Genomic DNA, 13,235 nt, shown 5'->3' on the forward strand with positions numbered 1-13,235 from the left:
TGATATTCGGCCAAGGTGGATTGGTGTTGATATCATTTGCATGCTAAAAGGTGGCCATATGACCTATCAAACTCCTTGTCATATTCGGCCATAAGCTAGCAAAATGAGACTTTAATGAGTTAAATTTGTTTGAATTAAGCTCAAGAGCAAAGGGGAACTAAATCCGATAAAGGGAAGGAAAAAGTGGTCGAATAGCCGCCGAAATCGTTCGACAACATCCGAGGTAAGTTTTAAGTGATTAAACGTTGAGTAAATTCAATCATAATAGGACATAATGAGTTGATTTAATAAGATATGATGTGGCCATGATATGTCTTAAACTCAAATGGTAAGTTCATATGTGTTTGGACTTGGAAATTTAAGAGCAAATTGTAATAATTTGCTTTGGACAGCAGCAGTAACGTGATTTTAGAAAATCACTATAAATTGTTGGTGTGGAATTATAGGCTGAATAAAATATGTAATCAAGGCTTAATTAGTCTAGTTTCTTATAAAAGAGACCTTGTGAGCAAAGAAATTTCCTATAAAGAGATATTTAAAGTTGTGTGAGACGGTGTCAGAATGACTCCGAAATCCCCTGTTCTGTTTTTAGAAAATCATTATAAATTGTAAAAAAATGTTTATAAGATACAATTTATATGCTTAGACTCCTTAATGAGTCTAGTTTCAAATGAAATCAAATACAACACATTTTGAATTCTTTAAAATGATAAATTTGATTCGTAGTGAAGTGTGGTCAGATTAGTCAAACAGTGAAACAGGGGAAACTTTAAGAAAAATCTGGTATTGATTGGCCAAACCTAAAATTTTGGAAATTTTATGGATGGAAGATATACGAGTCTATATTCAGGAAAAATTAACGGCAAGTGATTTGGAGTTTTTTAGCTCCGGTTATAAATAATTTAGTGACCATTGCTCAGGAAAACAGCTCGTAGTGAATATGTGATTCTGTTGTAAACATGGATAAAAAACTTGTTTTAGTTGCTCATAAGCTATTGATTAAACCCATACTTGAATTCTAAATCGTGATATTGTAAGCTTATGAGTATTCGAATATGAAATGATAGTATGGCGTAAAATTGAATTATTCATTGGAAAGTGATGGATGTAGATTCGGCCAAGACCAAGTCTGTACATGATAGTATATGTCGTATGTGAAGTATATTTGAATAAATGTGAAAGTGTATATATGTGATAAGGCCTAATGGCCGATGTGATGAATGTGAAAGTGTATATATATGTGATAAGGCCTAATGGCCGATGTGATGAATGTGAAAGTGTATATATGTGATAAGCTAATGGCCGATGTGATGAATGTGAAAGTGTATATATGTGATAAGGCCGAATGGCCAATGTGATGAATGTGAAAGTGTATATATATGTGATAAGGCCGAATGGCCAATGTGATGAATGTGAACATGTGTATGTGAGATAAGGCCGAATGGCCAATGTGATGAATGTGAACATGTGTATGTGTGATAAGGCTGAATGGCCAATGTGATGAATGTGAACATGTGCATGTGTGATAAGGCCGAATGGCCAATGTGATGAATGTGAACATGCATATATGAGATAAGGCCGAATGGCCAATGTGATGAATGTGAAAGTGTATATATGTGATAAGGCCGAATGGCCAATGTGATGGATGTGGAAGTGTATAAATGTGATAAGTCCCGAAGGGCAATTGTGTCAGTACTATATCCGGATTAAAACCCCGCAGGCTTTATGCGAGAATATTATCCTGATTAATGTCCGTAGGCTTCGTGCTCGTACTATATCCGAGCTTTAAAGACCCGACGGCTAAATGCTAGGATTCAAGTAAGACTTTGATATTGAGTATCTGCATTAAGTTACCATCAAATAAGTATTATGTATTCAAGATGTTCAGGTACGTATTACTTACTCATCGGTGGAGTGATTTCGAGGTGAATTATCAGTATCAAAGAGGTAGGTAAATGTGATTAATATTATAACTCCAAATGTGAGAATGATCTAATTGGTAATGGTATGTTTGTATAATAAAGTATGCGATGAAATATTCTTATGTATTAGTGCATATTCTGCCCAAAAGCCTTATGATCTGAGTATGGGTTGGGTTGAGCTAGATGTGCCAGTACAAGGTAAGGATTATGATTTGTAAGCTTACATCTATGTGATAAGGAATATGTTGGTTCTTTATGTACCTATGGTAATTTAGTACTTGTCATGTTGAAATACTTAAAAGTATGGATGTGATTATGAACAAGTGGAAAGGATTATTGAAAGTTGAAAATCGATGAAGAATGTGCTTTGGAAATATTTGACCATCTAGGTCATTATTATTCGAAAGTATATATGTGGCAGCCAAGTGTTGCGTTTAATGATATTATAGATCGAGATGAAGCTCTAGATTAACTTCATCGAACAGTTGAAATGAATGACCAATGATAGTGATTGAGAACACTTTGTTTTGCTTAAAACTTACTAAGCATTAAATGCTTACTCCGTTCTTTGAATCTCTGTTTTATAGATTTTGGTTCGTCAGCTATCGGACTCGGGATTATTGAAGTCGAAGTCGCCCACACTATCAAAACCCTTTTGGTACACTTTTGGTTGAACTCTGAAAATGGCATGTATAGGACTACCCTTTTGTTGTTGGTCATGTACCCTTCGGTTTTGTATAATTTTGGATAGCCATGCGAAAATGGCTTATATATGTTTGAGCATAATGTTATAATCATTTGGTATGGATATGGTTATTGAGAGGTGTGGATATGCTTAACAAGGATTGGCCATGGGAATGGTTAATCATTATCATAATTTGTGCTATTTATGCTAAAAGGGCTAGTTGAATCATGGAAACTATGAAATAGGTAAAGTCTACCTTAAAGGCAGATGCTGACAGCAGCAGTGATGTAGATTTGGAAAATCACTAAAAATAGTAGAAATGGAATTAAATAGTGAATAAATTATTTAAATGAACCTTGATGAATCCACTTTCATATGGAAGAAACGAAACGGTCATATGAGTGATATGTTAAGAGATAATTAGGTTTTCGTGAAACAGGGCCAGAACAGTTTCTGGATTCCCTGTTCCGACTTTGGAAATTCATTATAAATTAACCAGAGATAATTAGGAGTCATTCCATATATGTATAGATTCCTCTCTGAGTCTAGCTTCTATAGAAACAAACGGTATCAGTATTGAAGCCCTGTACAGGGAGATATCCAAATTGTAATGCATGAAGGTCAGTGTAGTCGCACCCTGTAACAGGGGAGATTTAACTAATAAACTGTACTAATTGGCCCAACCAAAAATTCTAGAAAACAATATGTAGATGGACATATGAGTCTAGTTTCAGGTAAAAATCGCGAAACTGATTTTCGAGTTGTGAAACTCAAGATATGATTTTTAAGGTGACAGCGACATAGTTAGCCAGCTGTCTGGAAATTTTTAAAATGGACTGCGATAGTAAGCGAATTTAGTCTGTGAACCCCTCGTGTCCGACTCCGGCAATGGTCTCGGGTACGGGGCGTTACAATTTTATTTGTATCAGAGCTACGATTTAGTCGATTCTAGGACTACCGTAATACGTTTGGGTCTAGCTATACATGCCATTATGTGAATATTTGATAGTGTGGTGATTTCTGACAATTGAAAATGTGTTTATTTATTGTAATGAATTCCGATCCCGATCAAGCTGTAGCAGATGGTATTGAGAGGACTGAGACATGCTTATGATGTGTCAATATTGAGAAGGGTATAACATAAGTAAGTTCTTGAGTAATAGAGCTTAAATTATGATTTGATTAGATCATGTTTTAAGCAAATCAAAATCATGCTCTTTGTGTGTGGCTATTGAGCCAAAATTGCAAGAGTGATAAGTGTCTTGTGTTTGAGTTTTGCTAATGAAAATGAAATACGAATGTGTCATGATTTATTATTAAATGTGCATGGTTATTCGAATGATGTCCGGGCTAAGTCCCGAAGGCTTTGTGCTAAGTGACCATATCCGGACTAAGATCCGAAGGCATTTGTGCGAGTTACTAATTCCGGGCTAAGCCCGAAGGCATTGGTGCGAGTTACTAAATCCGGGTTAAGTCCCGTAGAGCATTCATGCTAGTGATGTATCCGGGCTAAGTTCCGAAGAGCATTCATGCTAGTGATGTATCCGGGCTAAGTTCCGAAGAGCATTCATGCTAGTGATGTATCCGGGTTAAGTCCCGAAGAGCATTCATGCTAGTGATGTATCCGGGCTAAGTTCCGAAGAGCATTCATGCTAGTGATGTATCCGGGCTAAGTCCCGAAGAGCATTCATGCTAGTGATGTATCCGGGCTAAGTTCCGAAAAGCATTCATACTAGTGGTATATCCGGGCTAAGTCCCGAAGAGCATTCGTGCTAGTGATGTATCCGGGCTAAGTTCCGAAGAGCATTCGTGCTAGTGATGTATCCGGGCTAAGTTCCGAAGAGCATTCGTGCTAGTGATGTATCCGGGCTAAGTTCCGAAGAGCATTCATGCTAGTGATATATCCGTGCTAAACCCCGAAGAGCATTCGTGCTGGTGTTATATCCGGGCTAGGTCCCGAAGAGCAATCATGCTGGTGACATGTATTCGGGCCTTCGTGCCTAGTAGGCTTCGTGCCGGTAATTTAAGCAAAGTTTAAGTATTCATTACTATACGAATTCAAATTCAAATGAGATGATATGTTTAAAAGTGTACATACATGATGTTTATAGACTTGGTTAAGTCATTTCAATGTGTAATAATGAATGAATAAGAGCACTATGTGTGTGAATGATTAGAGGCACTGTGTGTGTGCGAATTCCTTTAATCGAGCACTATGAGTGCGAGATCGGTCAGTGGGCAGTAAGTGTGTGAAGTGGAATTCATGTAAGACCTCGTCTGGGACGAAGGCATTGATTTGAGATAGTGTGTAAGACCATGTCTAGGACATGGCATCGGCTCGATATGTGAGCATATGTAAGACCATATCTAGGATATGGCATTGTAAGAGCTATATGTGCTTAATGAGTATCCGTAATGATTTCGAATGATTCAACGGGTATCGTTAACAGTGATTAAATGTGCTAAATGAATTCAATGTTCAGGTATGTGGAAGTTGACTTTCTTTTGGAAATGAGTTAAGTTGAATATTGAGATGTGATAAAGTTATAAAGGATATTTATTGGGATGTTTGAGTATATGTGTACTTTCGGTTAGGTTACAGCTTATACATGAATGAAAATGTGGGTTAGAAATATGTGGGTTGATGATGTGAATTATACATGTTAATATGTGCTTAATATGTGTTTGAAATGCATTTGTGAATTAAATTAAGTGATTATTGCTTATGAAATCAAGAAAATGAGATATATGTGCATACTTGTAGAAATGTTTATGTATTTGTTTTAAGATAAGAAAATGATTTTATAGATCGATGAGAAATCAATAATGAATTACAATCGCTATCGATGAGCTAATGTTTATATGAATATAATTCAATAAGAGGACGTTAACCTAAACTACGCATCGGTAGAAATTTTTGGGGACGAAAATCCCTAAAGGGGGGAAGAGTTGTGACACCCCTAAAGTGACCCTAGTCAGAAAGCGGTCTCGGGACCGCTAGACCGAGTCACCAAATTATTTGAATGTGATAATTATTGCCTAAAATATGTGAATATAAATGTGTGAAAGTTTTAAGCTTCGATTTAGTTAATTGCATGTGAATTTAGTTGATAGGACTTATGTGAGAAAATTTAGAAATGTGCTAGGCAAATGCAAGTGGCCTAATAGTGCATGTAATCAAAGGGGTGGACTTGCATGTCAATTTCCCCCCATTTAAGTACTAGTGGCCGGCCATGACAAGGGATGATGGGCAAAACATGTCATGAAACATGTTGTTTTAATGGAAAAATAAAATAAGAAGCATGGGCAAAACATGTCATGAAACATGTTGTGTTAATGGAAGAATAAAATAAGAAGCATGGGCAATAAACTAATAAGAAATTGAAGGAAGAAAACAAAGAGAAAAAAATGTGTTCATCATTCTCATGCATGACCAAAAAAAAAGAAAAAAAAAGAAGAGAAAAGCTCTCATGTTGTTCTTGGCCGAATAGGAGAAAGAAAAAGAAGGAAAAAGAGCTTTGAGGAAATCGGCTATGGTGGTTTGATAGACTAAGGTATGTTTGATGATGTTCCATGAGAAGCATGCATGTTTTAGTAGTTAGCTTGAGTTTTAAATAGCCCATGGTTCAAATCTTTACTATGTCATGGAGATGATATTCGGCCAAGGTGGATTGGTGTTGATATCATTTGCATGCTAAAAGGTGGCCATATGACCTATCAAACTCCTTGTCATATTCGGCCATAAGCTAGCAAAATGAGACTTTAATGAGTTAAATTTGTTTGAATTAAGCTCAAGAGCAAAGGGGAACTAAATCCGATAAAGGGAAGGAAAAAGTGGTCGAATAGCCGCCGAAATCGTTCGACAACATCCGAGGTGAGTTTTAAGTGATTAAACGTTGAGTAAATTCAATCATAATAGGACATAATGAGTTGATTTAATAAGATATGATGTGGCCATGATATGTCTTAAACTCAAATGGTAAGTTCATATGTGTTTGGACTTGGAAATTTAAGAGCAAATTGTAATAATTTGCTTTGGACAGCAGCAGTAACGTGATTTTAGAAAATCACTATAAATTGTTGGTGTGGAATTATAGGCTGAATAAAATATGTAATCAAGGCTTAATTAGTCTAGTTTCTTAAAAAAGAGACTTTGTGAGCAAAGAAATTTCCTATAAAGAGATATTTAAAGTTGTGTGAGACGGTGTCAGAATGACTCCGAAATCCCCTATTCTGTTTTTAGAAAATCATTATAAATTGTAAAAAAATGGTTATAAGATAAAATTTATATGCTTAGAGTCCTTAATGAGTCTAGTTTCAAATGAAATCAAATACAACACATTTTGAATTCTGTAAAATGAGAAATTGGATTCGTAGTGAAGAGTGGTCAAATTAGTCAAACAGTGAAACAGGGGAAACTTTAAGAAAAATCTGGTATTTATTGGCCAAACCTAAAATTCTGGAAATTTTATGGATGGAAGATATACGAGTCTATATTCAAGAAAAATTAACGGCAAGTGATTTGGAGTTTTTTAGCTGCGGTTATAAATAATTTACTGACCATTGCTCAGGAAAACAGCTTGTAGTGAATATGTGATTTTGTTGTAAACATGGATAAAACTTGTTTTAGTTGCTCATAAGCTATTGATTAAACCCATACTTGAATTCTAAATCGTGATATTGTAAGCTTATGAGTATTCGAATATGAAATGATAGTATGGCGTAAAATTGAATTATTCATTGGAAAGTGATGGATGTAGATTCGGCCAAGACCAAGTCTGTACATGATAGCATATGTGGTATGTGAAGTATATTTGAATAAATGTGAAAGTGTATATATGTGATAAGGCCTAATGACCAATGTGATGAATGTGAAAGTGTATATATATGTGATAAGGCCTAATGGCCAATGTGATGAATGTGAAAGTGTATATATATGTGATAAGGCCTAATGGCCGATGTGATGAATGTGAAAGTGTATATATGTGATAAGGCCTAATGGCCGATGTGATGAATGTGAAAGTGTATATATATGTGATAAGGCCTAATGGCCGATCTGATGAATGTGAAAGTGTATATATGTGATAAGGCCGAATGGCCAATGTGATGAATGTGAAAGTGTATATATATGTGATAAGGCCGAATGGCCAATGTGATGAATGTGAACATGTGTATGTGAGATAAGGCCGAATGGCCAATGTGATGAATGTGAACATGTGTATGTGTGATAAGGCCGAATGGCCAATGTGATGAATGTGAACATGTGTATGTGTGATAAGGCCGAATGGCCAATGTCATGAATGTGAACATGCATATATGAGATAAGGCCGAATGGCCAATGTGATGAATGTGAAAGTGTATATATGTGATAAGGCCGAATGGCCAATGTGATGGATGTGGAAGTGTATAAATGTGATAAGTCCCGAAGGGCAATTGTGTCAGTACTATATCCGGATTAAAACCCCGCAGGCTTTATGCGAGAATATTATCCTGATTAATGTCCGTAGGCTTCGTGCTCGTACTATATCTGAGCTTTAAAGACCCGACGGCTAAATGCTAGGATTCAAGTAAGACTTTGATATTGAGTATCTGCATTAAGTTACCATCAAATAAGTATTATGTATTCAAGATGTTCAGGTACGTATTACTTACTCATCGGTGGAGTGATTTCGAGGTGAATTATCAGTATCAAAGAGGTAGGTAAATGTGATTAATATTATAACTCCAAATGTGAGAATGATCTAATTGGTAATGGTATGTTTGTATAATAAAGTATGCGATGAAATATTCTTATGTATTAGTGCATATTCTGCCCAAAAGCCTTATGATCTGAGTATGGGTTGGGTTGAGCTAGATGTGCCAGTACAAGGTAAGGATTATGATTTGTAAGCTTACATATATGTGATAAGGAATATGTTGGTTCTTTATGTGCCTATGGTAATTTAGTACTTGTCATGTTGAAATACTTAAAAGTATGGATGTGATTATGAACAAGTGGAAAGGATTATTGAAAGTTGAAAATCGATGAAGAATGTGCTTTGGAAATATTTGACCATCTAGGTCATTATTTGTAACACCCCGTACCCGAGACCGTTGCCGGAGTCGGACACGAGGGGTTCACAGACTAAATTCGCTTACTATCGCAGTCCATTTTAAAATTTTCCAGGCAGTTGGCTAACTGCGACACTGTCACCTTAAAAATCATATTTTGAGTTTCACAACTCAAAAATCAGTTTCGTAATTTTTCCCTGAAACTAGACTCATACTCCCATCTACATATTTTTTTCTAGAATTTTTGGTCAGGCCAATTAGTACAGTTTATTAGTCAAAGTCTCCCATGTTACAGGGATCGACTACACTGACCTTTGCGCATTACGACTTGGATATCTCCCTGCACAGAGCTTCAATACTGATGCCGTTTGTTTCTATAGAAACTAGACTCATATAGAAATCTATACATATATGGAATGACTCCTAATTATCTCTGGTTAATTTATAATGAATTTCCAAAGTCGGAACAGGGAATCCAGAAACCGTTCTGGCCCTGTCTCACGAGAAGCTGAATATCTCTTAACATACTGTCCATATGATCGTTTCGTTACTTTCCTATGAAAATAGATTCATCAAGGTTCGTTTACATAATTTATTCATTATTTAATTTCAATCCTACTATTTTTAGTGATTTTCCAAATCTACATCACTGCTGCTGCCAGCATCTGCCTTTAAGGTAGACTTTACCTATTTCATAGTTTCCATGATTCAACTAGCCCTTTTAGCATGAATAGCACAAATTATGATAGTGATTAACCATTCCATACCAAATGATTATAACATTATGCTCAAACATATATAAGCCATTTTCGCATGGCTATATACATTAACCAAAATATTCTTCCACCACTAGTCTATTTTATACATGCCATAAGATAATCCAAAACATAGCAGTACCAAACAGTGGATAGTGATAGTGTGACTAGTTGCTGACGATCCCCGAGCCTGTAGCTTCACAATGAGATCTATAAAACAGAGGAAACAGAGTAAACGGAGTAAGCATTACAATGCTTAGTAAGTTTTAAGCAGTGTCAACAGATAACAATCAAATTATAACATAGTTGTTCGTATTTTTATTTCACTCTTCCTTCGGGCATACCATCCCTTTACCGAATATGCACATCTCATCATATACAATAGGCAGATAAACTTTCACATAAAAGTGAGCTCATGTGACATAGATATATCGTATGATTTCACATAACCTCTCACTCTGATCCGATGTCACATAATCATAGGAATAGTCTCATAGATTGCTCTCGTATGCGTCACATAACTACCTTATGATTTAGTGCAAATCAAGCTCACATATAAACTTGGAGTACATACCTGTTTAACCTTTCGCATTGAATATATTTATAAGCAATTCTTATTACGAAGTCTTACCCAGACATAATCTCCACATGAAGTTATCGGGTCTTACCCGGACAAAATCCCCACACGTAGTCATCGGGTCTTTAGAGCTCGGATATAGTACGAGCACGAAGCTTACGGACATTAATCAGTGATAATATTCTCGCATAAAGCCTGCGGGGTTTTAACCCGGATATAGTACTGACACAAATGCCCTTCGGGACTTATCACATTCATCACATCGGCCATTAGGCCCTATCACATATATATACACTTTCACATTCATCACATCGGCCATTAGGCCCTATCACATATATATACACTTTCACATTCATCACATCGGCCATTAGGCCTTATCACATATATACACTTTCACATTCATCACATCAGCCATTAGGCCATACTATCATTTCATATTCGAATACTCATAAACTTACAATATCACGATTTAGAATTCAAGTATGGGTTTAATCAATAGCTTGTGAGCAACTAAAACAAGTTTATCAAGGTTCACAACATAATCTCAAATTCAGCACAAGCTGTTTTTCCTGAGCAATAGTCACTAAATTATTTATGACTGGAGCTACAAAACTCCAAATCACTTTCCGTTAATTTTTCCTAAATATAGACTCGTATATCTTCCATCCATAAAATTTCCAGAATTTTAGGTTTGGCCAATCAATACCAGATTTTTCTTAAAGTTTCCCCTGTTTCACTGTTTGACTAATCTGACCACTCTTCACTACGAATCAAATTTCTCATTTTACAGAATTCAAAATGTGTTTTATTTGATTTCATTTGAAACTATATTCATTAAGGAGTCTAAGCATATAAATTTTATCTTATAACCATTTTTGTACAATTTATAATGATTTTCTAAAAACAGAACAGGGGATTTCGGAGTCATTCTGACACTGTCTCACACAACTTTAAATATCTCATTATCGGAAATTCCTTTGCTTACACGGTTTCTTTTATAAGAAACTAGACTCATTAAGCTTTAATTTCATGTCTCATTCAGCCTCTAATTCAAGTCCATAAAGTTATGGTGATTTTCTAAAGTCACGTTACTGCTGCTGTCCGAAGCAGACTATTTCAAATTACCCTTAAATTCCCAAGCTCAAACACTTAAGAACTTACCATTTGAGCTTAGAACATATCATGGCCACATCATATCTTACTAAATCAACTCATCATGTCCTATTATAATTGAATTTACTCAACGTTTAAACACTTAAAACTTACCTCGGAAGTTGCCGAATGATTACGACGGCTCTTCGATCACTTTTTTCCTTTCCCTTATCCAACTTTGATCCTCTAGGCTCTTGAGCTAAATCAAACAAATTTACTTCTCAATCAAACACATATATATGGCAACCATATACATTTCAAAAACCAATTCGTTCGTATCATTTGTCCATATATTAGCTTTTAGCATATTTGGTCATTAGAGTGACCTATTTAACTTTCAAGCATTCATTTCTAATTTTAATTAAACAATGCCGAATGCCATTAGCTACTAATGCCACACACACACATGTGCATAAAATTCATCCATACATAACCTCTAGCTCATTCGGTCATTCATCTCTCAAACCTATCTAAGTTTCATGTCGAACTTCCCTGGCCGAATACACATATAAGCACATAATGCACATTTAGAATTTTTTTTATTTACTTCATGATACATTCGGCCTTGGCAACAATTTCATTAGAAATCCCTATTAGCCACTTCATCAATCAATTATATCATCTACTTAATATTTCATAACTTATCATGCTAGCTGAATATTATTTATTCAAGTTCATCATCTTCATATTCGGCATTAGCATCAAATATAATAGCCCATTTCTTCCCACTTTGAATCTATGCATCCATTTAATCATAGTTTGTTCAAGCACTCATACAACAAGATTCATCCAATTTAACAAGAAACAAAAACTTTATTCCTCCATAGCTACAATGGCCGAAAGATCTAGACATCTCAATACCGAAATTTCTAACATGGGTTGCCTAAAGAATTTGGTAGGGAGTTCAAATTTATCTAGCATTTCAAGTAACTTAACACATCCATATAGCTAACATGCTAATAGTCTCAAGGCTTCAACTAAAACTTTTGAAGCCTCTTAGTCGAATACTAACTCTCTAATAATCCCAAATCCATCCATGAGATAGTTAGAATTTAGACTAATCATCCAAGGGATGTATGAACTTTCAAAGCAACACTAAACATACCTTAATCTAGTGAGCCTTCATAGCCGATTTTTCTCCAAGCTCATTCCCTTCCTTTCTTTCTTCTATTCGGCCAAAGATGTTCAAGGATGAACACTTTTTTTTCTTTGTTTCCTTTCTTCCATTAACGGCAAAGGGGGGGGCATGGATGAGACCATTTTTTTTTTTCATCACTCCACCTTTTTGCATTACTTTAATCCTAACCCCTTTTTTTATTCTTTCTAACATAACTCACTAACACAACATGTTTGCAACATGTTTCCACCCATAGCATGGCCGGCCACTATGCTTTAATTTTGGGTAATTTGACATGCAAACCCATCATTTCACAACATGCATTATTAGGCCACTTTACATTTGCCTAGCACATTTCCAAATTTTCTCACATAAGTCCTATTTGATAAAATTCACTTACTATTAACAAAATTCAAACATGAAATTTTCACACATGCATATGTACATATAATGAGCATCAACTATGACGGTTAATTATCTTTATGACTCGGTTTAGTGGTCCCGAAACCACTTTCCGACTAGGGTCACTTTAGGGGTGTCACATTATTATTCGAAAGTATATATGTGGCAGCCAAGTGTTGCGTTTAATGATATTATAGATCGAGATGAAGCTCTAGATTAACTTCATCGAACAGTTGAAATGAATGACCAATGATAGTGATTGAGAACACTTTGTTTTGCTTAAAACTTACTAAGCATTAAATGCTTACTCCGTTCTTTGAATCTCTATTTTATAGATTTTGGTTCGTCAGCTATCGGACTCGGGATTATTGAAGTCGAAGTCTCCCACACTATCAAAACCCTTTTGGTACACTTTTGGTTGAACTCTGAAAATGGCATGTATAGGACTACCCTTTTGTTGTTGGTCATGTACCCTTCGGTTTTGTATAATTTTGGATAGCCATGCGAAAATGGCTTATATATGTTTGAGCATAATGATATAATCATTTGGTATGGATATGGTTATTGAGAGGTG

The sequence above is a fragment of the Gossypium hirsutum genome, chromosome A05, assembly GCF_007990345.1.
Source record: "Gossypium hirsutum isolate 1008001.06 chromosome A05, Gossypium_hirsutum_v2.1, whole genome shotgun sequence".
NCBI lineage: Eukaryota > Viridiplantae > Streptophyta > Magnoliopsida > Malvales > Malvaceae > Gossypium > Gossypium hirsutum.